The following is a 26,337-nucleotide window of genomic DNA, read 5'->3' as shown; positions in this document are numbered from 1 at the left end:
AGTTGGTAACATATAATGACGGTCCCTACCCAATAGCGGGTGTTGTTTCTGTACTGCATTATTTCAGCTTTCATTCATTCCTTCATTCAATCGTATTTATTGAGCGCTTACTGTGTGCAGAGCACTGGACTAAGCGCTTGGGAAGGACAAGTTGGTAACATATAGTGACGGTCCCTACCCAATAGCAGGTGTTGTTTCTGTACTGCATTATTTCAGCTTTCATTCATTAATTCATTCAATCGTATTTATTGAGTGCTTACTGTGTGCAGAGCACTGTACTAAGCACTTGGGAAGTACAAGTCGGCAATATATAGAGACGGTCCCTACCCAACAGTGGGCTCACAGTCTAAGAGGGGGAGACAGAACAAAACCAAACATACTAACAAAATGAAATAAATAGAATAGATATGTACAAGTAAAATAAATAAATAAATTAATTAACAAACGGCACAGAAAATGCAAGTGATTCACCTGCCCTTCCTACGATGAGGGGATTGTGTTTATGAAGAACGTACGGAGAGCTTCTGTTGCAAGATTTAAACTTTGCCTGACGCTCTGTGCGTGTGCCCAACAGGTTATTTCAGTAACCGGGCAAAACGCACCCTAAAAACGCACACTGCCGGATAAGCGAAAGGAGTTGAGGATTACACTGGGCTCCCCATCACTGGTTCTCACTTCTGCTAGTCACTGGCTTTTCTCCCAGGTGGTGACACCTAAAAAACTTCACACAATTTATTTTTTAAAACTGCTTGAATCCTTTGAACCATTTACTGTAGCTGGACTCTATGAGGTCTTTTCGCTGGCATTTTTAAGGCCATGGTTGAGATAGTTTCCTCTTAGTGGACAAGCCCCCATTATCATCATCAATCGGATTTATTGAGCGCTTACTATGTGCAGAGCACCGGACTAAGCGCTTGGGAAGTGCAAATTGGCAACATATAGAGACAGTCCCTACCCAACAGTGGGCTCACAGTCTAAAAGGGGGAGACAGAGAACAAAACCAAACGTACTAACAAAATAAAATAAATAGAATAGATAGGTACAAGTAAGATAAATAAATAAATAGAGTAATAAATCTGTACTAACATATATACATATATACAGGTGCTGTGGGGAAAGGAAGGAGGTAAGATGGGGGGATGGAGAGGGGGATGAGGGGGAGAGGAAGGAAGGGGCTCAGTCTGGGAGGGCCTCCTGGAGGAGGTGAGCTCTCAGTAGGACCTTGAGGCCTTTTAGGGCCCCCAGTAAAATGATGCTTGTCTCCGAGTCATATGACAGGTATGTTTAGGATACTGAAGGGGTTGTTGACGACTTTATCAGCCTCCTTATGATCTCCCTGCCTCTTGTCCTCCCCCTGGCCTGGAATGCCCTCCCTCCGCACATCTGCCAAGCTAGCTCTCTTCCTCCCTTCAAAGCCCTACTGAGAGCTCACCTCCTCCAGGAGGCCTTCCCACACTGAGCCCCCTCATTCCTCTCCCCTGCCTTACCTCCTTCCCCTCCCCACAGCACCTGTATACATGTATATATGTTTATACGTATTTATTACTCTATTTATTTATTTTATTTGTACATATCCATTCTATTTATTTTATTTTGTTAATATGTTTTGTTTCTAGACTGTGAGCCCACTGTTGGGTAGGGACTGTCTCCATATGTTGCCAACTTGTACTTCCCAAGAGCTTAGTACAGTGCTCTGCACAAAGTAAGCACTCAATAAATATGATTGATTGATTGATTGATTCTCTGTCTCTCCCTTCTAGACTGTGAGCCCGCTGTTGGGCTGGGACCGTCTCTATATGTTGCCAACTTGCACTTCCCAAGCGCTTAGTACAGTGCTCTGCACACAGTAAGCGCTCAATAAATACGATTGATTGATTGATTGATTCTCTGTCTCCTCCTTCTAGACTGTGAGCCCACTGTTGGGTAGGGACCATCTCTATATGTTGCCAACTTGTACTTCCCAAGTGCTTAGTACAGTGCTCTGCACACAGTAAGCGCTCAATAAACACGATTGACTGATTGATTGATTCTCTGTCTCCCCCTTCTAGACTGTGAGCCCGCTGTTAGGTAGGGACCATCTCTATATGTTGTCAACTTGTACTTCCCACCAAGCACTTAGTACAGTGCTCTGCACACAGTAAGCGCTCAATAAATACGATGGGTTGATTGATTGATTCTCTGTCTCCCCCTTCTAGACTGTGAGCCCACTGTTGGGTAGGGACCGTCTCTATATGTTGCCAACTTGTACTTCCCAAGAGCTTAGTACAGTGCTCTGCACACAGTAAGCGCTCAATAAATACGATTGACTGATTGACTGATTGATTTTCTGTCTCCCCCTTCTAGAGTGTGAGCCCACTGTTGGGTTGGGGCCGTCTCTATATGTTGCCAACTTGTACTTCCCAAGCGCTTAGTACAGTGCTCTGCACACAGTAAGCGCTCAATAAATACGATTGATTGATTGATTGATTCTCTGTCTCCCCCTTCTAGACTGTGAGCCCGCTGTTGGGTAGGGACCGTCTCTATATGTTGCCAACTTGTACTTCCCAAGCGCTTAGTATAGTGCTCTGCACACAATAACAGTAATAATAATAATGATGGCATTTATTAAGCGCTTACTATGTGCAGAGCACTGCACTCAATAAATACGATTGAATGAATGAATGAATGAATGAATGGTCCCACTGCCACCCAGACCATCTTCCTCAAATGTCACTCAGCACGTAGTTCTCCAGTCCTCAAAACCTTCCAGTGGCTAAGCCCATCTTCATTCACTCATTCATTTGTATTTATTGAGCGCTTACTGTGCGCAGAGCACTGTACTAAGCGCTTGGGAAGTCCAAGTCTGCAACATATAGAGACAGTCCCTACCCAACAACAGGTTCACAGTCTAGAAGTCCCCTGCATCCCAACAAAAACTCCTTTTCCTCTGCTCCTCTTCCCTTCCCCATCACCCCTTCTCCCTCCCTCTGCTCTACCCGCCCCCACAGCGCTTGCGTATATACGTCCATATTTATTATTCTACTTATTTTATTAATGATGTGGATATATCTATAATTCTGTTTATTTATTTTGACGCTATTGATGTCTGTCTACTTGTTTTGTTCTGTTGTGCCCCCCCGCCCTTCTAGACTGTGAGCCTGTTGTTGGGTAGGGACTGTCTCTGTTGCCAAATTGTATTTTCCAAGCGCTTAGTACAGTGCTCTGTACACAGTAAGCGCTCAATAAATCCGACTGAATGAATGAACTCCTCTGACAATGAACTGTCACTTCTTCTCCTTATGTGTCCTAACAAGCAGAACGATGGTAAGGTGAGTGGGGTTTTTATGCTCCCAAACTTCGCTGTTCACAAGAAGCAGCGTGGCTCAGTAGAAAGAGCCCGGGCTTTGGAGTCAGAAGTCAGGGGTTCAAATCCCGGCTCCGCCAACTGTCAGCTGTGTGACTTTGGGCAAGTCACTTCACTTCTCTGGGCCTCAGTTCCCTCATCTGTAAAATGGGAATTAATCAATCAATCAATCGTATTTATTGAGCGCTTACTGTGTGCAGAACACTGTACTCAGTGCTTGGGAAGTACAAGTTGGCAACATATACAGTCCCTACCCAACAGTGGGCTCACAGTCTAAAAGGGGGAGACAGAACAGAACCAAACATACTAACAAAATAAAATAGAATAGATATGTACAAGTAAAATAAATAAATAAATAAATAAATCGAGTAATAAATATGTACAAACATATATACATATATACAGGTGCTGTGGGGAAGGGAAGGAGGTAAGATGGGGGGATGGAGAGGGGGAGAGGAAGGAAGGGGCTCACAACCTCATCACCTTGTAAGCTCCCCAGCGCTTAGAACAGTGCTTTGCACATGGTAAGTGCTTTATAAATGCCATCATTATTATTATTATTCATGATCTGGTATTGCAAATTTTTTTGCTATCTTCATTCATTCATTAAATCGTATTTATTGAGCGGTTACTGTGTGCAGAACTCTGTACTAAGCGCTTGGGAAGTACAAGTTGGCAACATATAAAGACGGTCCCTACCCAACAGCAGGCTTAGTAAGGGCCAACTACTGTTCTAAGCACTGGAGTAGACGCATGCTAATAACGATGATATTTGTTAAACACTTAGTATGTGTCAAGCACCGCTCTGAGCACCGGGGTAGATACAAGCTAATCCGGTTGGACACAGTCCCTATCCCACATGGGCCTCACAGTCCGAATCCCTATTTTCCCGCTGAGGTAACTGAGGCCCAGGGAAGTGAAGTGACTTGCCCGCCGAGATTAGAACCCAGGTCCTTCTGACTTCCAGGCACGGTCGTGCTCTGTCTTAGGCCAGGCTGCTTCTCCATCATCCTCATCAATCGTATTTATTGAGCACTTACTGTGTGCAGAGCACTGTACTAAGCGCTTGGGAAGTCCAAGTTGGCAACATATAGAGACAGTCCCTACCCAACAGTGGACTCACAGTCTAAAAGACTAAAAGACGTCCAACCGTCGGATGTGACCCATAAATGACACCGATAGAAGTTCTCAGGGAGCAAGATGAGGAGCCTGAGGCCCCCAGCCGGAGAGACGTTCGGCTAGCGCGACAGCTCGGTAAGCCCGTGCCTTTGGTCTGGAGCCCAATATACCCCACGGCCACCCCCCTACGCTGGAGGGTCTCCCAAGGGATGTGCTGGCCGTCACCGTTCGGCTTTTTCTACTTCCTTCCCCCACCGTTGCCAACGTCCAGCCTCGCTGTGCTGCCCAGGTGGCAGAATTCTGTCACGGCTTTTATTCATTCATTCATTCAATCATCATCATCATCAATCGTATTTATTGAGCGCTTACTATGTGCAGAGCACTGTACTAAGCGCTTGGGAAGTACAAATTGGCAACATATAGAGACAGTCCCTACCCAACAGTGGGCTCACAGTCTAAAAGGGGGAGACAGAGAACAAAACCAAACATACTAACAAAATAAAATAAATAGAATAGCCCTGGATCACTCCCACAGTCAATCAATCAATCAGTCGTATTTATTGAGTGCTTACTGTGTGCAGAGCACTGTACTAAGCGCTTGGGAAGTACAAGTTGGCACTACAGAGAGACGGTCCCTAACAGCGGGCTCACAGTACTTCTTGAGCGCTTACTGTGTGCAGAGCACTGTACTAAGCGCTTAGGAAGTACAAATCAGCAACATATAGAGATGGTTCTTACCCAACAACGGGCTCACAGTATTTCTTGAGCGCTTACTGTGTGCAGAGCACTGTACTAAGCGCTTGGGAAGTACAAAGCAACCCAGAGAGACTGTCCCTACCCAACAACGGGCTCACAGTCTAGAAGGGGGAGACAGACAACAAAACAGGTGGACAGGTGTCAGGTCGTTAGAATAAATTGAAATAAAGCTAGATGCACCTCATTAATACAATAAATAGAATAGTAAATATGGACAAGTAAAATAAATAGAGTAATAAATCTGTACAAACATATACACAGGTGCTGTGGGGAGGGGAAGGAGGTGGGGCAGGGGGGATGAGAAGGAGAGAGGAAAAAGAGGGCTCAGTCTGCTTTATACTCTGTAATATTCTAACTCCGTTTTCTCACCTCTAAATTGACACCTGCTACCTATTTACTTCACAAGAATAATGCCAACATTTACATGATTGATGTACATGGACGAAAATAAATGGCAAGAAAAATGACAATATGTTCTAAGCTCCTTGTTTGCATGCTAACGACCACGCTGCATACTGCAATTAGGAATTGTAATCCCAGTGAAAGAACTATTAAAAATAACTTGAAAGCTACAGGCTCTGGGGAGAAAAAAAAAGATACGGTAGTTTAGAAAAATCTGCTTAATTGTGAAACGGGAAATTAAGTCATCTCTTCCAAAGAATGCTTAATTTACTGAAGAAAATGTTCCGCTTCTAACCGGGCTGCTCCGTTACACGTTTGAGGAGGGTGAGCGTGATTCTTCCGAGAGACTTGTTCTATCTCCCATTTGCTCAATTCTCTTATCAAGCATATTAGTCTCTATTAGCAGCCAATCATGTAAGCAGAGCAGCTTGTGACCTACAATGGTGTTGCCATGGCGACGCCCGCTTTCTGAGTTACATGTTATGCATTTTAAGTGTCCTCATACACAGCGGATCCCGTGTCTGTCAATTAACGTCCAACGCTCAACACGGCACGTTATCAAAATGTCAGAGTGTACAAAATATCTACAACGGTACGAGCGGAGGAGACGAGTGATCTGTTCGTCATCATCCTTCTGGTAGAATCTGAAGGGGCTTTGAGATTTAATCTGCTGAGGAATTGATTAAAGCCACACAGATACACAAACAACTGGCGGATCCGGGGTTTGAACCCAGGACCTCTCATGAACCCTCTCCCCCTCGTCCCCCTCTCCATCCCCCCATCTTACCTCCTTCCCTTCCCCACAGCACCTGTATATATGTATATATGTTTGTACATATTTATTACTCTATTTATTTATTTATTTTACCTGTACATATCTATTCTATTTATTTTATTTTGTTAGTATGTTTGGTTTTGTTCTCTGTCTCCCCCTTTTAGACTGTGAGCCCACTGTTGGGTAGGGACTGTCTCTATATGTTGCCAATTTGTACTTCCCAAGCACTTAGTACAGTGTTCTGCACACAGTAAGCGCTCAATAAATATGATCGATTGATTGATTCCTGGTCTTTTAGACTGTGAGCCCACTGTTGGGTAGGGACTGTCTCTATATGTTGCCAATTTGTACTTCCCAAGCACTTAGTACAGTGCTCTGCACACAGTAAGCGCTCAATAAATATGATCGATTGATTGATTCCTGGTCTTTTAGACTGTGAGCCCACTGCTGGGTAGGGACTGTCTCTATATGTTGCCAATTTGTACTTCCCAAGCACTTAGTACAGTGCTCTGCACACAGTAAGCGCTCAATAAATATGATTGATTGATTGATTCCTGGTCTTTTAGACTGTGAGCCCACTGTTGGGTAGGGGCTGTCTCTATATGTTGCCAACCTGGACTTCCCAAGCGCTTAGTACAGTGCTCTGCACACAGTAAGTGCTCAATAAATATGACTGATTGATTGATTGGTCCTTTTTTTCTCGAAAGGATGTTGACTAAAGCACGGTATTCCCCGAAAGTTTTTCAAAAGAGCATCTCCGTGGCTTTTTCAACAAGGAACCATTCAAATAAATGACCACAAATGCACCTGCCAAGCAAAGTTGACCAGATATATTTCTGAAAAGATGGGCACGCTCAATTTCACGGACAGAATTTTCCCCTCCACGAAATGTGGTGCTGAATCTGTCCCTTTCCATTATTCTTTAGCCTTTGCTAAGGAGAGAGGCTCCCACACAACTTGCCTAGGAGAACAGCTGCTTTGAGCTGCATGCGAAAAGAGTAAAAACACCAGAGAGTCAGCTCTTTTCCAGGAAATCCATTCATTAAAACGATTCCCCATTGAAGACTGTCAATTTACATTCAACTGGTTCCTGAAAAACACCTACTGAGACCAGATACTCTCCCACTAGCACAGCCTTAAAAAAAACAAGGTACAAATCTGCTTTGAAAATCCAGATCTCAAAAAAAAAAAATAATCTCCACTTATTTCCATAACTGGCTACATTTCTACAAATTCCCAAATTAAAGGAATGAGTTTATTTCAAGAGTTTAACGATATGAATGAGTATTAAAATGATGAGTTTTCTAATCAATCGGTCTGATTACTGAGTGCTCACTGTGTGAAAAGAACTGCACTAAGCGCTTATTTGGTGTACACCGCTACAGTTTCTAGTCAATAAATCTAATTTACTGGAATTCGCAAATTCCAAAATAAAAAGAATGAGTTTATTTCAACACCCTCTCCATCCCCCCCGCCTTGCCTCCTTCCCTTCCCCACAGCACCTGTATATATGTTTGTAAGTATTTATTACTCTATTTATTTATTTATTTTACTTGTACATATCTATTCTATTTATTTTATTTTTTGAATATGTTTTGTTTTGTTCTCTGTCTCCCCCTTCTAGACTGTGAGCCCACTGTTGGGTAGGGACTGTCTCTATACGTTGCCAACTTGTACTTCCCAAGTGCTTAGTACAGTGCTCTGCACACAGTAAGTGCTCAATCAATACGATTGATTGATTGATTGATAGTGAAGAAAAGTACAAGAAGGTGCACGTCTGGCTCATGTACAATTATCAGTATGGTTTATGGAAATAATTCCTGGCCATTGTTTTTTTAAATCTACATTAACAGTCATAAGCTTCTTAGTAAAAAAAATATTTAAAACTGAGAATGGTCAAAGAGTAAAACCTTTGATATGTGAGCACAGAAGCCTGGTTTGTTTCTTCGCAAAATATAAAGACCTTTAGAATACTGATCACAGGCCACAAGAGCCCAAAGTGTATTGCTGAAGAAAAGAAACTAAATAATAATAATAATAATAATAATAATGGCATTTGTTAAGCACTTACTATGTGCAAAGCACTGTTCTAAGCGCTGGAGGGGGATACAAGGTGATCAGGTTGTCCCAGGTGGGGCTCACAGTCTTCATCCCCATTTTACAGATGAGGTAACTGAGGCGCAGAAGTTAAGTGACTTGCCCAAGGTCACACAGCTGACAATTGGTGGAGCCGGGATTTGAACCCATGACCTCTGACTCCCAAGCCCGGGCTCTTTCCATTGAGCCACGCTGCTTCTCAACAACATCTGTAAGAAGTGGGATTCGAACCCACGCCTCCAGGGGAGGGAGACTGCGACCTGAACGCAGTGCCTTGGACCGCTCGGCCATCCTAACACTTGAAGGATGCTTTAAAAATAGATTTTCTATGTTAACAAAAGACTGGGCAATGTCATACTCACATACCGATATCTCAAAAGCCAGACCCTAAACTGTAACGATGTACAGCAAATAAGCGCTTAGCACAGCGCTCTGCACACAGTGAGGGCTCAGTAAATTAGACTGATTGATTAGAAAATGTAATGGTGTACACCAAATAAGCGCTTAGTGCAGTGCTCTGCACACAGTGAGCGCTCAATAATAAGACTGATTGATTAGAAAGCTCATGATAATGCCCCATCCACTGGGTCTCGCTGCCGCTCAGCTTGCCAGGGACCAACAGTGCTTTGCACATAGTAAGCACTTAAATGCCATCCAAAAAAAACCCTATTTATTTATTTATTTATTTATTTTTAATTTATATTTATTTATTTATATTTATTTATTTATTTATTTCTATTTATTTAATTATTATTTATTTATTTATTTTGCTTGTACATATCTATTCTATATATTTTATTTTGTTAATATGTTTGGTTTTGTTCTCTGTCTCCCCCTTCTAGACTGTGAGCCCGCTGTTGGGTAGGGACCGTCTCTCTATGTTGCCAACTTGTACTTCCCAAGCGCTTAGTACAATGCTCTGCACACAGTAAGCGCTCAAGAAATACGATTGATTGATTGATTGACTGATTGATTGATTTCATTTAGATGGCGATTTTGAACATAAAAAAGCCATCTTGCATTCTCCCTCCTCTCCATCTCTGTCACTTTTCCTCATCATTTTGTCCCCATTAGTGACAGGAGAAGAGATTTATTATTGGGGGATCAGCGACTTGAGCTTCCCCTGTCAATCAATCAATCAATCGTATTTATTGAGCACTTACCGTGTGCAGAGCACTGGACTAAGCGCTTGGGAAGTACAAGTTGGCAACATCTAGAGACGGTCCCTACCCAACAGTGGGCTCACAGTCTAAAAGGGGGAGACAGAGAACAAAACCAAACATACTAACAAGATAAAATAAATAGAATAGATATGTACAACTAAAATAAATAAACAAATAAGAGGGTCCCCTCTGCCTTAAGCTGGGGGGCACCAAGACCGTCATCCCTAACAAGTGGCCACGTTACTCTCTCAGTGCCTCCACTTCCTCATCTGCAAAATGGGGGCTCAATACCTGCTCTCCTTTCTATTTTGACTACGAGCCCAATGTGGGACAGGAACACCATCCAACTTGATTATACTGTCTTCACCCCAGCATGGTATTTAGTCATCAATTAATCAATGGTATTTATCGAACAGACTGAGACTTTCACATACCGATATCTCAAAAGGCAGACCCTAAACTGTAACGATGTACAAAAAAAAGCGCTTAGCACAGTGCTCTGCACACAGTGAGCGCTCGGCAAATTAGATTGATTGATTAGAAACTGTAACGGTGTACACCAAATAAGCAATAAATAAGCAATAAATACGATCGAATGAATCCCAGACTGAGCCCCCTCCTTCCTCTCCCCCTCCGTCCCCTTCCAAGCAGCATGGCTCAGTGGAAATAGCATGGGCTACGGAGTCAGAGGTCCTGGGTTCGAATCCCGCCTCCCCCACAGGTCTACTGTGTGACCTTGGGCAAGTCACTTCACTTCTCTGTGCCTCAGTTCCCTCATCTGTAAAATGGGGATTAAGACTGTGAGCCCCACATGGGACAACCTCATCTCCTTGTGTTCGCCCCAGCACTTAGAACAGTGCTTTGCACATAGTAAGCACTTAACAAATACTATTATTATTATTATTATCCCCCCGCCTTACCTCCTTCCCCTCCCCACGGCACCTGTATATATGTATATATGTTTATACATATTTATTACTCTATTTTACTTGTACATATTTATTCTATTTACTTTATTTTGTTAATATGTTTTGTTTTGTTGTCTGTCTCCCCCTTCTAGACTGCGAGCCCACTGTTGGGTAGGGACCGTCTCTCTGTGTTGCCGGCTTGTACTTCCCAAGCGCTTAGTCCAGTGCTCTGCACACAGTAAGCACTCAATAAATACGATTGAATGAATGAATGAGCCCACTGTTGGGTAGGGACAGTCTCTATGTTGCCAATTTGTACTTCCCAAGTGCTTAATAACAATAATAACGATGGCATTTATTAAGTGCTTACTATGTGCAAAGCACTGTTCTAAGCGCTGGGGAGGTTACAAAGTGATCAGGTTGTCCCACAGGGGGCTCACAGTCTTGATCCCCATTTTACAGATGAGGTAACTGAGGCACAGAGAAGTGAAGTGACTTGCCCAAAGTCATACAGCTGACAATTGGCAGAGCCGGAATTCAAACCCATGACCTCTGACTCCAAAGCCCGTGCTCTTTCCACTAAGCCATGCTGCTTAGTACGGTGCTCTGCACACAGTAAGCGCTCAATAAATACGATTGAATGAATGAATGAATGAATGAATGAACACATGTGCAGAGCAATGTACTAAGCACCAGTGAAGATACAAGTTACAGTCTCTAGACTGTAAGCTCATTGTGGACAGGGAATGTATCTATTTATTATTATAGTATACTCCCCCAAGCACTTAGTACAGTGCTCTGCACACCGTAAGCGCTCAAATACAACTGAAGGAACGAATGAATACACCAAAATTAGCAGACATGTCCTCTGCCCATAATGAGCTTACAGTCTAAATACCACACAAGTTCCCTTGAATTTTAACTAGGCCTGGTTTTTTGCGAAACAGATGAAAATGGAGGAAATGAAACACAATGTGCTTATTCAGGAAAAGAAGCTTGATAAATGCTCTAAAACAGCTGAACGCTTCTGAAAAGGAGTCAACAGAGCTAACATAAGCAGCAGGATATACAGTCAAAAATGATAATGGTGGCATTTGTTAAGCGCTTACTATGTGCCAAGCACTGGGGTAGACACGAGGTAATCAGGTTGTCCCATGTTGGGTTCACAGTCTCAATCCCCACTTTACAGATGAGATAACTGAGGCAGAGGGAAGTGACTGGCCCAAGGCCACACAGCAGACAAGTAACGGAGACGGAATTAGAACCCACGACCTCTGACTCTTAAACCCGTGGCTCTTGCCACTAGGCCATGCTGCTTCTAAGCTGTGACTGGAGTCCCTGTTTGTTATGCTGAACTGTCAAGTTCCAAAGAAATCTAAATAATAATAATAATGAAAATAATGATGATGATTAGTACAGTGCTCTGTACACAGTAAGCGCTCAATAAATACGATTGATGATGATGATGATGATGATATTTGTTAAGCGCTTACTATGTGCAAAGCACTGTTCTAAGCGCTGGGGAGGTTACAAGGTGATCAGGTTGTCCCACGGGGGGCTCACAGTTTTAATTCTCATTTTACAGATGAGGTGACTGAAGCCCAGAGAATAATAATAATAATAATAATGGCATTTGTTAAGCGCTTACTATGTGCAAAGCACTGTCCTAAGCGCTGGGGAGCTTACAAGGTGATCAGGTTGTCCCACGGGGGGCTCACAGTTTTAATCCTCATTTTACAGATGAGGTGACTGAGGCCCAGAGAATAATAATAATAATAATAATAATAATAATAATAATAATAATGGCATTTGTTAAGCGCTTACTTAAGCACTGTTCTAAGCGCTGGGGAGGTTACAAGGTGATCAGGTTGTCCCACGGGGGGCTCACAGTTTTAATCCTCATTTTACAGATGAGGTGACTGAGGCCCAGAGAATAATAATAATAATAATAATAATAATGGCATTTGTTAAGCGCTTACTTAAGCACTGTTCTAAGCGCTGGGGAGCTTACAAGGTGATCAGGTTGTCCCACGGGGGGCTCACAGTTTTAACCCCCATTTTACACATGAGGTGACTGAGGCCCAGAGAAGTTAAATGACTTGCCCAAAGTCACCCAGCTGACCGTTGGCAGAGCCGGGATTTGAACCCGTGACCTCTGACTCCAAAGCCCGGGCTCTTTCCACTGAGCCATGCTGCTTCTCACTATCCTAGTGCTATTGAACACGAGTAACGGCGACATTAAGTTTACCGATAATACTGTCTTCCCCTCTAGACTGTAAACTCTTTGTGGGCAGGGACTGTGCCTACCAACTCTATTGAACTGTAGTCTCCCATGTGCCTAATATAGTACTCTCCACCCAATAAGTAGTCAATAAAGCCTGTCTACTGGTTTTGTTTTGTTGTCTGTCTCCCCCCTTCTAGACTGTGAGCCCATTGTTGGGTAGGGATTGTCTCTATCTGTTGCCGAATTGTCCTTTCCAAGTGCTTAGTACAGTGCTCTGCACACAGTAAGCGCTCAATAAATATGATTGAATGAATGAATAAAGTCCAATGATTGACTGATCTATTCGCTTCTGCAAATCATCTGTGAGCCCACTGCTGGGTAGGGACCGTCTCTATATGTTGCCAACTTGTACTTCCCAAGTGCTTAGTACAGTGCTCTGCACACAGTAAGCGCTCAATAAATATGACTGATTGATTGATTGATTGATCTAGGAAAAAACAGCAGCTCAGCTCTCCAGGGACTGATGTCTTGGGATATTCAACACTTTGTAGGGATTCCCAAATAGCTTCTTTTTTCCCATATGCCTCCTCCACTCCAAAATAGAGAAAATGGAGGCATCTACTAAGCTAGACACAGTACACTCTATATTGTAAACCAACTGTGGAAAGGGATCTTGTCTACGGACTCTGCTCTCTTGGACTCTCCCAAGCGCCTAGTACAGTACATGTCACAAAGCAGACAAGTGGCAGAGCCGGGATTAGAACACAGGTCCTTCTGACTCCCAAGCCCGGGCTCTATCCACCAGGTGGTAATAATAATAATAATAATAATAATAATAATGGCATTTATTAAGCACTTACTATGTGTAAAGCACTTTTCTAAGCACTGGGAAGGTTACAAGGTGATCAGGTTGACCCAAGGCGGGGGGTTCAGCGCTCTCCCCCTCTCTCCCCGCCTTACCTTCTTCCCCTCCCCACAGCACCTGTATATACGTATATATATTTGTACGCATTTATTACTCTATTTTATTTGTACGTATTTATTCTATTGATTTTATTTTATTACTATGTTTTGTTTTGTTCTCTGTCTCCCCCTTCTAGACTGTGAGCCCGCTGTTGGGTAGGGACCGTCTCTAGATGTTGCCAACTTGTACTTCCCAAGCGCTTAGTCCACTGCTCTGCACACAGTAACTGCTCAATAAATACGACTGAGTGAAAGTAAGCGCTCAATAAATATGACTGAATGAATGAATGAATGAAAAATGCTTAGTGACCCTGGGCAAGTCACTTAAGTTCTCTTAATTTCTCTCGTGTGTGCTCTGCACACAGTAAGCGCTCAATAAATACGACAATGAATGAATGAATGAAAAATGCTTAGTGACCCTGGGCAAGTCACTTGATTTCTCTTAATTTCTCTCGTGTGTGCTCTGCACACAGTAAGCGCTCAATAAATACGATTGAATGAACGAATGAATGAATGAATGAATGAATCCTGGCTCTGGGACCTATCTGCTGAGTGACTTTGGACAAGTCACTTCACTTCTCTGTGCCTCAGTTACCTTGTCTGTAAAATGGGGATTAAGACAGTGAGCCCCTTGTAGGACATGGACTGTGTCCGACGGTCCCACTTAATTATCTTTTAGACTGTGAGCCCACTGTTGGGTAGGGACTGTCTCTATATGTTGCCAACTTGTACTTCCCAAGCGCTTAGTACAGTGCTCTGCACTCGGGAAGCGCTCAATAAATACGATTGATTGATTGATTGCCTCTAGCCAAGTGCTTAGCACAGTGCCTGGCACGGAGCAAGGGCTTAAGTAATACCATAAAAAAGTTAGAATAATAATAATGATGGCATTTATTAAGCGCTTAGTATGTGCAAAGCACTGTTCTATGCGCTGGGGAGATTACAAGGCGATCAGGTTGTCCCACGGGGGGCTCACAGTCTTCATCCCCATTTTACGGATGAGGTAACTGAGGCACAGAGAAGTTGTGACTTGCCCAACGTCACACAGCTGACAACTGGCAGTCAGGATTCGAACCCATGACCTCTGACTCCAAAGCCCGTGCTCTTTCCCGTGAGCCACGCTGCTTCTCCTAGAATGCAGTTCGCCTTTGCTAAATACTTGCGTTTGACTGCAAAAACCTATAGATGGGAAGGGAATTGTTAATAGAGGATCCACTGAATCAATCAACTGTGAAGCAGAACTTCTGGAAAACGTCTTGTGAAATTTCCTTCCTATCTACCTTTTTATGATAATCCTGATGCTATTGCTGAATCCTGTATTTAATAATCACCGGGACTTGAATATTGACAGTACTAAAAGATGAGGAGTTGTAAGGACAACGATGACTCTTTGAAGCTTTTTCTGCAGACTGGGATGTGGTTTTGAGTGATGTTGCCAATTTGTACTTCCCAAGCGCTTAGTACAGTGCTCTGCACACAGTAAGCGCTCAATAAATACGATTGATGATGATGATGATGATGATGAGTGAAGAATCTGCCCAATTTAGGACGGTGGCCTGCTTTTCTGCTTCAAATACAGAGCAGCGTGGCTCAGTGGAAAGAGCCCGGGCTTGGGAGTCGGAGGGCAGGGGTTCAAATCCCGGCTCCGCCACTTGTCAGCTGGGTGACTTTGGGCAAGTCACTCAACTTCTCTGGGCCTCAGTTCCCTCATCTGTAAAATGGGAATTCATTCATTCATTCATTCAATCGTATTTATTGAGCAATTACTGTGTGCAGGGCACGGTACCAAGCGCTTGGGAAGTCCAAGTTGGCAACATAGAGAGACGGTCCCTACCCAACAGTGGGCTCACAGTCTAGAAGGGGGAGACAGAGAACGAAACAAAACATATTAACAAAATAAAATAAATGGAATAAATATGTACAAATAAAATAAATTAATTAATAGAGTAATAAATACGTACAAACATATATACATATATACAGGTGCCGTGGGGAGGGGAAGGAGGTAAGGCGGGGGAACATGGAGAGGGGAAGGAGGGGGAGAGGAAGGAGGGGGCTCAGTCTGGGAAGGCATCCTGGAGGAGGTGAAGCTTCCTGGAGTAGGAAATTAAGACTGTGAGCCCCACATGGGACGACCTGATCACCTTGTACCCTCCCCAGCGCTTAGAACAGTGCTTTGCACATAGTAAGCGCTTAATAAATGTCGTCATTATTATTATACCTCTTACTGTCCATCTTTCCACTCTTTTTCTTCCTTTCTTTTTCTTTCTTCTATGGCATTTGTTAAGTGCTTACTATGCGCTTGGCGCTGTTCTAAGCACCGGGGTCGATACAAGTTAATCAGGTTGCACACAGTTCCTGCCCCTCATGGGGCTGTCTTAATCCCCATTTTACCGATGAGGGAACGGAGGCCCAGAGAATCAATCAATTGTATTTATTGAGCACTTACCGTGTGCAGAGCACTGTACTAAGCGCTTGGGAAGTACAAGTTGGCAACATATAGAGACGGTCCCTACCCAACAGTGGGCTCACAGTCTAGAAAAGTGAAGTGATTTGCCCAAGGTCACGCAGCAGATGAGCGGCGGAGCCGGGATTAGAACCCAGGGCCTCCTTGACTGCCAGTCCCGTGCTTGATCGACTAAGCTACAGTTCAGGCGTACTTCAAGCATATTTTGGATTTAAGCACCATGGTGGAGAACGCCGAAGGGTGGCATCTGGTGCAAGCGCTTAGTACAGTGCTCTGCACACAGTAAGCGCTCGCTCAACGGGAAGAGCCCGGGCTTTGGAGTCAGAGGTCATGGGTTTGAGTCCCGGCTCCGCCAATTGTCAGCTGTGTGACTTGGGGCAAGTCACCTAACTTCTCTGGGCCTCAGTTACCTCATCTGTAAAATGGGGATGAAGACTGTGAGCCCCCCCGTGGGACAATCTGATCACCTTGTAACCTTCCCAGCGCTTAGAACAGTGCTTTGCACATAGTAAGCGCTTAATAAATGCCATTAAAAATAAATAGATCATCATCATCATCATCATCAATCGTATTTATTGAGCGCTTACTATATGCAGAGCACTGTACTAAGCGCTTGGGAAGTACAAATTGGCAACATATAGAGACAGTCCCTACCCAACAGTGGGCTCACAGTCTAAAAGGGGGAGACAGAGAATCAATCACTCAATCAATCAATCGTATTTATTGAGCGCTTACTATGTGCAGAGCACTGTACTAAGCGCTTGGGAAGTACAAATTGGCAACACATAGAGACAGTCCCTACCCAACAGTGGGCTCACAGTCTAAAAGGGGGAGACAGAGAACAGAACCAAACATACCAACAAAATAAAATAAATAGGATAGAAATGTACAAGTAAAATAAATAAATAAATAAATAAATAGAGTAATAAATATGTACAACCATATATACATATATACAGGTGCTGTGGGGAAGGGAAGGAGGTAAGATGGGGGGATGGAGAGGGGGACGAGGGGGAGAGGAAGGAAGGAGCTCAGTCTGGGAAGGCCTCCTGGAGGAGGTGAGCTCTCAGCAGGGCCTTGAAGGGAGGAAGAGAGCTAGCTTGGCGGAGGGGCAGAGGGAGGCCATTCCAGGCCCGGGGGATGACGTGGGCCGGGGGTGCTGTGGGGTAGGGAAGGAGGTAAGATGGGGGGGATGGAGAGGGGGACGAGGGGGAGAGGAAGGGAAGGAAATAGATAAATAAATAAATAATGAATGAATGAATAAATAAATAAATAAATGAATGAATGAATGCGATTGATTGATTGATGAGTCACTGTGGCTGAGGGAAGCAGGCGGCAACCTCCACCTCTACCCCCCGACTCCCACGGTCCCCACTCCAGACAATTCCTCCTATTTTTATTGATCATCATCATCATCAATCGTATTTATTGAGCGCTTACTATGATGCTACCGATGCCTGTTTACTTGTTTTAATATCTGACTCCCCCCTTCTAGACTGCGGGCCCACTGTGGGCAGGGCCTGTCTCTGACTGTTGCCGAGTTGTACTTTCCAAGTGCTTCGTACAGTGCTCCGCACGCAGTAAGCGCTCAATGAACTGTGAGACTTTCAGATTGTGAGCCCACTGTTGGGTAGGGTCCGTCTCTCTATGTTGCCAACTTGGACTTCCCAAGCGCTTAGTACAGTGCTCTGCACACAGTAAGCGCTCAATAAATAGGATTGATTGATTGAATAAATACGATTGAATGAATGAACTCTGGAAGAGAGCCCTATATGGGCTGCCATTTCAGGGCCCGGACACCCAAGCAGGGAGTTGGCAGTTGGGCCGTTTCAATACCTGACACGGGTCCAGCGCTGGAATCAGTAATCCTACCAGCAAAAATAGCATAAATGCACGCTTCAGTCCTCGTGGGCAGGGAACGTGTCCACCAGCTCTGTGGCACTGTGCTCTCCCAAGCGGATAATAATAATAATTATTATTATTATTATCATTATCATTATTATTAATCAATAATAATGTATTATATTATTAATAATTATTAATATTGACGATAATGTATTATATTATTGTTAATATTATTATTATTATGGCATTTATTAAGCGGTTACTATGTGCAAAGCTCTCTTCTAAGCATTGGCATTATAATAATGGCCTCTGTTGAGTGCTTACTATGTGCAAAGCACTGTTCTAAGCACTGGGGAGGATACAAGGCGATCAGATTGTCCCACGCGGGGCTCACAGTCTTCATCCCCATTTTACAGATGAGGGAACTGAAGCACAGAAAAGTGATTTGCCCAAAGTCCCACAGCTGACAACTGGCGGAGCCGGGATTTTTTTTTTTATGGCATTTATTAAGCGCTTACTATGTGCAAGGCACTGTTCTAAGCGCTGGGGAGGATACAAGACGATCAGATTGTCCCACGTGGGGCTCACAGTCTTCATCCCCATTTTACAGATGAGGGAACTGAGGCACAGAAAAGTGATTTGCCCAAAGTCCCACAGCTGACAGTTGGTGGAGCCGGGATTTTATTTTTTTTTTGATGGCATTTACTAAGCTCTTATTATGTGCAAAGCACTGTTCTAAGCGCTGGGGAGCATACAAGGCGATCAGATTGTTCCATGTGAGCCTCACAGTCTTCATCCCCATTTTACAGATGAGGGAACTGTGAAACAGAGAAGTGAAGTGATTTGCCCAAAGTCCCCCAGCTGACAATAGGTGGAGCCGGGAATTTTTTTTTTTTTGATGGCATTTATTAAGCGCTTACTATGAGCAAGGCACTGTTCTAAGCGCTGGGGAGGACACAAGGCGATCAGATTGTCCCACGGGGGGCTCACAGTCTTCATCCCCATTTTACAGATGAGGGAACTGAGGCACAGAGAAGTGAAGTGATTTGCCCAAAGTCCCACAGCTGACAATAGGCGGACCCGGGAATTTTTTTTTTGATGGCATTTATTAAGCGCTTACTATGTGCAAAGCACTGTTCTAAGCGCTGGGGAGGATACAGGGCGATCAGATTGTCCCACGGGGGGCTCACAGTCTTCATCCCCATTTTACAGATGAGGGAACAGAGGCACAGAGAAGTGAAGTGACTTACCCAAAGTCACACAGCTGACAATAGGTGGAGCCGGGACTTGAACCCATGACCTCTGACTCCCAAGCCTGTGCTCTTTCCATTGAGCCACACTGCAATATAGTGCTCAGTAAGCACTCAGTATATATACCACTGACTGAGTTTGCTGCTCCACACCCCGGTCCCTAACACCGGTCCGGCAAATCTCTTCCTTATCATCAATCATCATCAATCGTATTTATTGAGCGCTTACTATGTGCATAGCACTGTACTAAGCGCTTGGGAAGTACAAATTGGCAACATATAGAGACAGTCCCTACCCAACAGTGGGTTCACAGTCTAAAAGGGGGAGACAGAGAACAAAACCAAACATACTAACAAAATGAAATAAATAGAATAGATATGTACAAGTAAAATAAATAAATAAATAGAGTAATAAATATGTACAAACATATATCCATATATACAGGTGCTGTGGGGAAGGGAAGGAGGTAAGGCAGGGGGGATGGAGAGGGGGATGAGGGGGAGAGGAAGGAAGGGGCTCAGTCTGGGGGGAAAAAAACATTATGAAAATGGGGGGGGAAAAACAAAAGCTAGAGTCAACTGAGTCAACAGAGAAGCAGCGTGGCTTAATGGAAAGAGCCCGGGCTCTGGAGTCAGAGGTCATGGGTTCAAATCCCGGCTCCGCCAATTGTCAGCTGTGTGACTTTGGGCAAGTCACTTCACTTCTCTGGGCCTCAGTTCCCTCATCTGGAAAATGGAGATTAAGACTGTGAGCCCCCCGTGGGACAACCTGATCACCTTGTAACCTCCCCAGCGCTTAGAACAGTGCTTTGCGCATAGGAAGCGCTTAATAAATGCCATTATTATTATTATTACTATTATAATTGCAGGCAAACCCTTACAAATCAGCAGTACAGAAACAGAACCAATGTAATTGACGTATTGCCACAGCATGAAGATATGTGATACGAGATGGATTTCGATATGCTTGGCGTACCCTTGACTGTCTATCCACAGAGAGCTTGGCAAAGTGTCGCTTGAAACCCACATTTATGGGGGAAAACAAGGTTTTCTGAGAGGAAAAATTACTAATTAACAACACTTGTTTCTTGTGATTTCTTGGCAACAGTGAAAGTGTGAAGGGTTGTTTTCCTTATGGCCAGGGATAAAGAGTTTTGTTTTTTTTTTTAAATGGCATTTATTAAGCACTTACTATGTGCAAAGCACTGTTCTAAGAGCTGGGGAGTTTACAGGGTGATAAGGTTGGCCCATGGGGGGCTCACAGTCTTAATCCCCATTTTCCAGGTGAGGGAACTGAGGCCCAGAGAAGTGAAGTATATATGTATATATGTTTGTACATATTTATTACTCTATCTATTTATTTATTTTACTTGTACATATCTAGTCTATTTATTTTATTTTGTCAGTATGTTTGGTTTTGTTCTCTGTCTCCCCCTTTTAGACTGTGAGCCCACTGTTGGGTAGGGACTGTCTCTATATGTTGCCAATTTGTACTTCCCAAGTGCTTAGTACAGTGTTCTGCACATAGTAAGCGCTCAATAAATACGATTGATTGATTGATTGATTGAAGTGACTTGCCCAAAGTCACACAGTTCACAAGTGGCGGAGCCGCGATTTGAACCCATAACCTCTGACTCCAAAGCCCGGGCTCCTTCCACTGAGCTACGCTGCTTCGATGGTTTCTGATGGTTATATTTATTAAGCACTCATATTCCACTCATTCTTTCAATCGTATTTACTGAGCACTTACTGTGTGCAGAGCACTGTACTGAGCGCTTGGGAAAGTACCATACAACAATAAACAGACACATTTCTCTGCCCACAACGAGTTCATTCATTCAATCGGATTTATTGAGTGCTAACTGTGCGCAGAGCACTGTACTAAGCTCTTGGAAAGGACAATTCGTCCACAGATTGAGACAATCCCTACCCAACAACGGGCTCACAGTCTAGATTGTGAACCCCAAGTGGTACTACCTGATCACCTTGTATCCCCCCACAGCGCTTAGAACAGTGCTTTGCACATAGTAAGCGCTTAACAAACGCCGTCATTATTATTAGTAGTATTATAGTAGTGGGGAGGCAGACAACAAAACAAAAAAAGTAGACGGGCATCAACAGCATCAAAATAAATAGAATTATAGACGTAGACACATCACTAATACAATAAACAGAATTACAAATAGGTACGCAAGTGCTGTGAGGCAAAGAAGGGGGTAGAGCAGAGCGAGGGACGATGGGGAGGGGAGGAAAAGGGGGCTCAGAGTGGGAAGGCCTCAAGGAGGAGGTGAGCTTTAATAGGGATCTGCCCAATACACTGGGACTGATACCTGTATATATGTTTGTACATATTTATTACTCTATTTATTTATTTTACTTGTGCATATCTATTCTATTTATTTTATTTTGTTAGTATGTTTGGTTTTGTTCTCCGTCTCCCCTCTTTTAGACTGTGAGCCCATTGTTGGGGAGGGACTGTCTCTATATGTTGCCAACTTGTACTTCCCAAGCGCTTAGTACAGTGCTCTGCACACAGGAAGTGCTCAATAAATACGATTGATTGATTGATTACTTCCTTCCTCTCCCCCTCGCCCCCCTCCATCCCCCACATCTTACATCCTTCCCTTCCCCACAGCACCTGTATATATGGATATATGTTTGTACATATTTATTACTCTATTTATTTATCTTACTTGTACATATCTATTCTATTTATTTTATTTTGTTAGTATGTTTGGTTTTGTTCTCCGTCTTCCCCCTTTTAGACTGTAAGCCCACTGTTGGGTAGGGACTGTCTCTATATGTTGCCAGCTTGTACTTCCCAAGCGCTTAGTACAGTGCTCTGCACACAGTCAGCGCTCAATAAATACGATTGATTGATTGATTGATACAAAATAAACAATTGACACATAAGGGCTGTCCAACCAGGGACTCATATGGAAGCCTGTGGGGGAGAGGGAAAATTTTGGAAGATGCCTATGATTAAAAAAAAAAAAAAAGGATTCTTTCCCTCTGACTAGAAACCAATAAATTATCAAAGAAAGTTCTCTTCACTACTACTTGGCATGGGGAGGAGTAAAAAAATATATATATATTTAATTTTACCAGAGAAGCAGCACGGCTTAGTGGAAAGAGCACGGGCTTTGGAGTCGGAGGTCATGGGTTTGAATCCCAACTCCTCCACATGTCTGCTGTGTGACCTTGGGCAAGTCATTTAACTTCTCTGAGCCTCAGTGACCTCATCTCTAAAATGGGGATGAAGACTGCGAGCCCCACGTGGGACAACCTGATCACCTTGTATTCCCCCCGCCGCTTAGAACAGTGCTTTGCACATAGTAAGCGCTTAACACATGCCATCATTATTATTATTATTTACCACAGCTTCTTGAAAAATAAAATGGAAAGGTACTGAGGACAAGCAATAAAGAGGAGCAACTGAAGGAGACTGCTCCAAAGAGCTCAACGAGATGTGTATAAAATATTTAACCTCTGAATAAACAGAAGAGAACTAAGAAGACCAGATAAAATAGTAGCCACGAGAAGCAGCGTGGCTCAGTGGAAAGAGCCCGGGCTTTGGAGTCGGAGGTCATGGGTTCAAATCCCAGCTCCGCCAATTGCCAGCTGTGTGACTTTGGGCAAGTCACTTCACTTCTCTGGGCCTCAGTTCCCTCATCTGTAAAATGGGGATGAAGACTGGGAGCCCCCTGTGGGACAATCTGATGACCTTGTAACCTCCCCAGCGCTTAGAACAGTGCTTTGCCCACTGTGAGCCCACTGTTGGGCAGGGACTGTCTCTATATGTTGCCAATTTGTACTTCCCAAGCGCTTAGTACAGTGCTCTGCACATAGTAAGCGCTCAATAAATACGATTGATTGATTGATCGATTTGCCCATAGTAAGCGCTTAATAAATGCCATTTTTAAAAAAATGATGTCCAGATGCTCCCTAGATAGGAAATGATGGTAAACTAGACTGCTGCTCCCTAAGAGGAGGGTTCTTGTCTAGCAACTCTGTTGTATAGTACTCATCCAAGCACTTACAAAACTGCTCTACACACAGTAAACACTCAGTAAATACCATTGATTGATTCATTCATTTGTATTTACTGAGTGTCTCCTGTGTGCAAAGCACTGTACTAAGCATTTGGGAGAGACTTTTCTTATGCCGGCGAGTCATCTCTTCCTCCCTTCAAAGCCCTACTGAGAGCTCACCTCCTCCAGGAGGCCTTCCCCAACTGAGCCCCCTCCTTCCTCTCCCCCTCCTCCTTCCCCTCCCCACAGCACCTGTATATATGTATGTATGTTTTTATGTATTTATTACTCTATTTTTTTATTTTATTTGTACATATTTATTCTATTTATTTTATTTTGTTAGTATGTTTGGTTTTGTTCTGTGTCTCCCCCTTCTAGACTGTGAGCCCGCTGTTGGGTAGGGACCGTCTCTATATGTTGCCAACTTGGACTTCCCAAGCGCTTAGTACAGTGCTCTGCACACGGTAAGCGCTCAATAAAGACGACTGACTGGATGAATGACAAGGGAGAGAGGTCGGCAGTGAGAAAGATGAGACGGAGGTACAGTGAGAAGGCGAGCATTCGAGGAGTCATGTGTGCGGGCTGGGTTGGAGCAGGAGAGTGGTTGGAAATGAAATGAAGAAGTGTCCCGAGCTTGGCTCTTCTGATGGCCACTGGAATACCATGATACAAGTTAACAGTAAAAATGTGTACACAAACACACACACCAGCACACAATCACATGGCTTTAGTTGCAAAGCAAGTCAAAAATCCATCCATCAATTTAATTTATTGAGCCCTTACGTGCACAACACTGTACTGAGTGCTTGGGTGAGTACGATATATCAAATTTGGAAGACCTGTTCCCTGCCCTCACCAATTAGAACAATTAGTGGTCAATGGAAGCCGGGGAGCCCACAATAATAATGGTATTTAAGTGCTTACTATGTGCCAGGCACTGTACTAAGCGCTGGGGTGCATACAAGCAAATCGGGTTGACTCTTGTCCCATGTGGGGCTCACAGACTCGAACCCATTTCCCAGATGAGGTAACAGAGGCCCAGAGAATAATAATTAGAGAAGCAGCGTGGCTCAGTGGAAAGAGCATGGGCTTTGGAGTCAGAGGTCGTGGGTTCGAATCTTGGCTCCGCCACATGCCTGCTGTGTGACCTTGGGCAAGTCACTTCACTTCTCTAAGCCTCAGTTCCCTCATCTGTAAAATGGGGATTAAGACTGTGGGCCCCGCGTGGGACAACCTGATCACCTTGTATCCCCCCAGCGCTTAGAACAGTGCTTTGCACATAGTAAGCGCTTAACAAATGCCATTATTATTATTATTATTATTAATAATAATGATGGTATTTCATTCATTCATTCATTCAATCGTATTTATTGAGCGCTTACTGTGTGCAGAGCACTGTACTAAGCGCTTGGGAAGTACAAGTTGGCAATATATAGAGACGGTCCCTACCCAACAGCGGGCTCACAACCTAGAAGTTGTTAAGTGCTTACTTTGTGCCAAGCACGGGGGTAGATACAAGGTAATCAGGTTGTCCCACGTGGGTTTCACAGTCTTCATCCCCATTTTACAGATGAGGTAACTGAGGCAGAGAGAAGTGAAGTGGCTTGCCCGAGGTCACACAGCAGACAAGTGGCAGAGCCGGGATTAGAACCCACAACCTTCTGACTCCCAGGGCCGTGCTCTAACCACTAAGCCACGCGGCTCCTGGGCGGAAGAGGAGGCAGTGTCAAGGGGTGAAATCATAGTTGGAGGTGAAACTACCGGATTTCTCTTCCATAACCCGAGGGGTCCAGGACAGTGGCACCTAGGCTGGACCATTTTTCAGTTTTTGCTGAGCTCTTCCCGCTGAATTTCCTTCAATTCCTTCCATTTCTTAAGAAGTCACTCCAGCAAACTTATTTTTCTGACTGGTACAAGGTGTGCAAATGTTTCGGGTGGCTGCGGTTTCCAAGAAAAAGAATTAAAATGCTCTTAAAGTTGAGGCTTTATATATTAAAAGATTCCCTCTTGTTTTATAAAACCTAGCAATATTTTAATAATAATAATAATAATGATGGCATTTATTAAGCACTTACTATGTGCAAAGCACTGTTCTAAGCGCTGGGGAGGTTACAAGGTGATCAGGTTGTCCCACGAGGGGCTCACAATCTTAATCCCCATTTTACAGATGAGGTAACTGAGGCCCAGAGAAGTGAAGTGACTTGCCCAGAGTCACACAGCTGACAATTGGCGGAGCTGGGATTCGAACCCATGACCTCTGACTCCAAAGCCCGGGCTCTTTCCACTGAGCCATGCTGTTTCTCCTAATCCCCTTTAATCAACCAATAAAATAGTACTGAACAGAGCAGTGTCTAAAACCATCTTACCTCCTTCCCTTCCCCACAGCACCTGTATATATGTATATATGTTTGTACATATTTATTACTCTATTTATTTATTTTACTTGTACCTATATATTCTATTTTATTTTGTTAGTATGTTTGGTTTTGTTCTCTGTCTCCCCCTTCTAGACTGTGAGCCCACTGTTGGGTAGGGACTGTCTCTATATGTCACCAGCTTGTACTTCCCAAGCGCTTAGTACAGTGCTCTGCACACAGTAAGAGCTCAATAAATACAACTGATTGATTGATTGATTGATTGACCACCACAGCCTTTCTACATGGCAGTCCACTAGTAGTATTTATTGGCCACTTTCTGTGTGCAGGTTGCTGTACTAAACGTTTGGGAGAATACACGTAGGTAAACATAATCCAAGTACTTAATGTGCACAGCAAAAGCACTCTATAAATACTACTGATGGGCTGATAGATCTCTGCCCCTCTATTAGGAGCTTATAGACTAACTAATTCATTCATTCATTCAACCGTATTTATTGAGCACTTACTGTGTTCAGAGCACTGTACTAAGCACTTAGCATTCATTCATTCAATTGTATTTATTGAGCACTTACTGTGTGCAGAGCACTGTACTAAGCACTTAGCATTCATTCATTCA

The 26,337-nt window shown here is 43.7% G+C and overlaps 1 protein-coding gene and 1 non-coding gene across 2 annotated transcripts in view; both read right to left on the bottom strand.

The window, feature by feature from the left end:
- The window catches only part of STAG1 (stromal antigen 1), a 463,433-nt gene that overhangs the window by 362,296 nt on the left and 74,800 nt on the right, over positions 1–26,337 (bottom strand). The window lies entirely within an intron of this gene.
- Positions 8,703–8,789, bottom strand: TRNAL-CAG. The gene has a single exon. It is a non-coding gene; the product is annotated as a tRNA-Leu (tRNA).

Source organism: Tachyglossus aculeatus, chromosome 1 (genome assembly GCF_015852505.1).
Source record: "Tachyglossus aculeatus isolate mTacAcu1 chromosome 1, mTacAcu1.pri, whole genome shotgun sequence".
Lineage (NCBI taxonomy): Eukaryota > Metazoa > Chordata > Mammalia > Monotremata > Tachyglossidae > Tachyglossus > Tachyglossus aculeatus.
The sequence above is the reverse complement of the archived record's forward strand: the minus strand, read 5'-3'. Positions and strand labels throughout refer to the sequence as shown.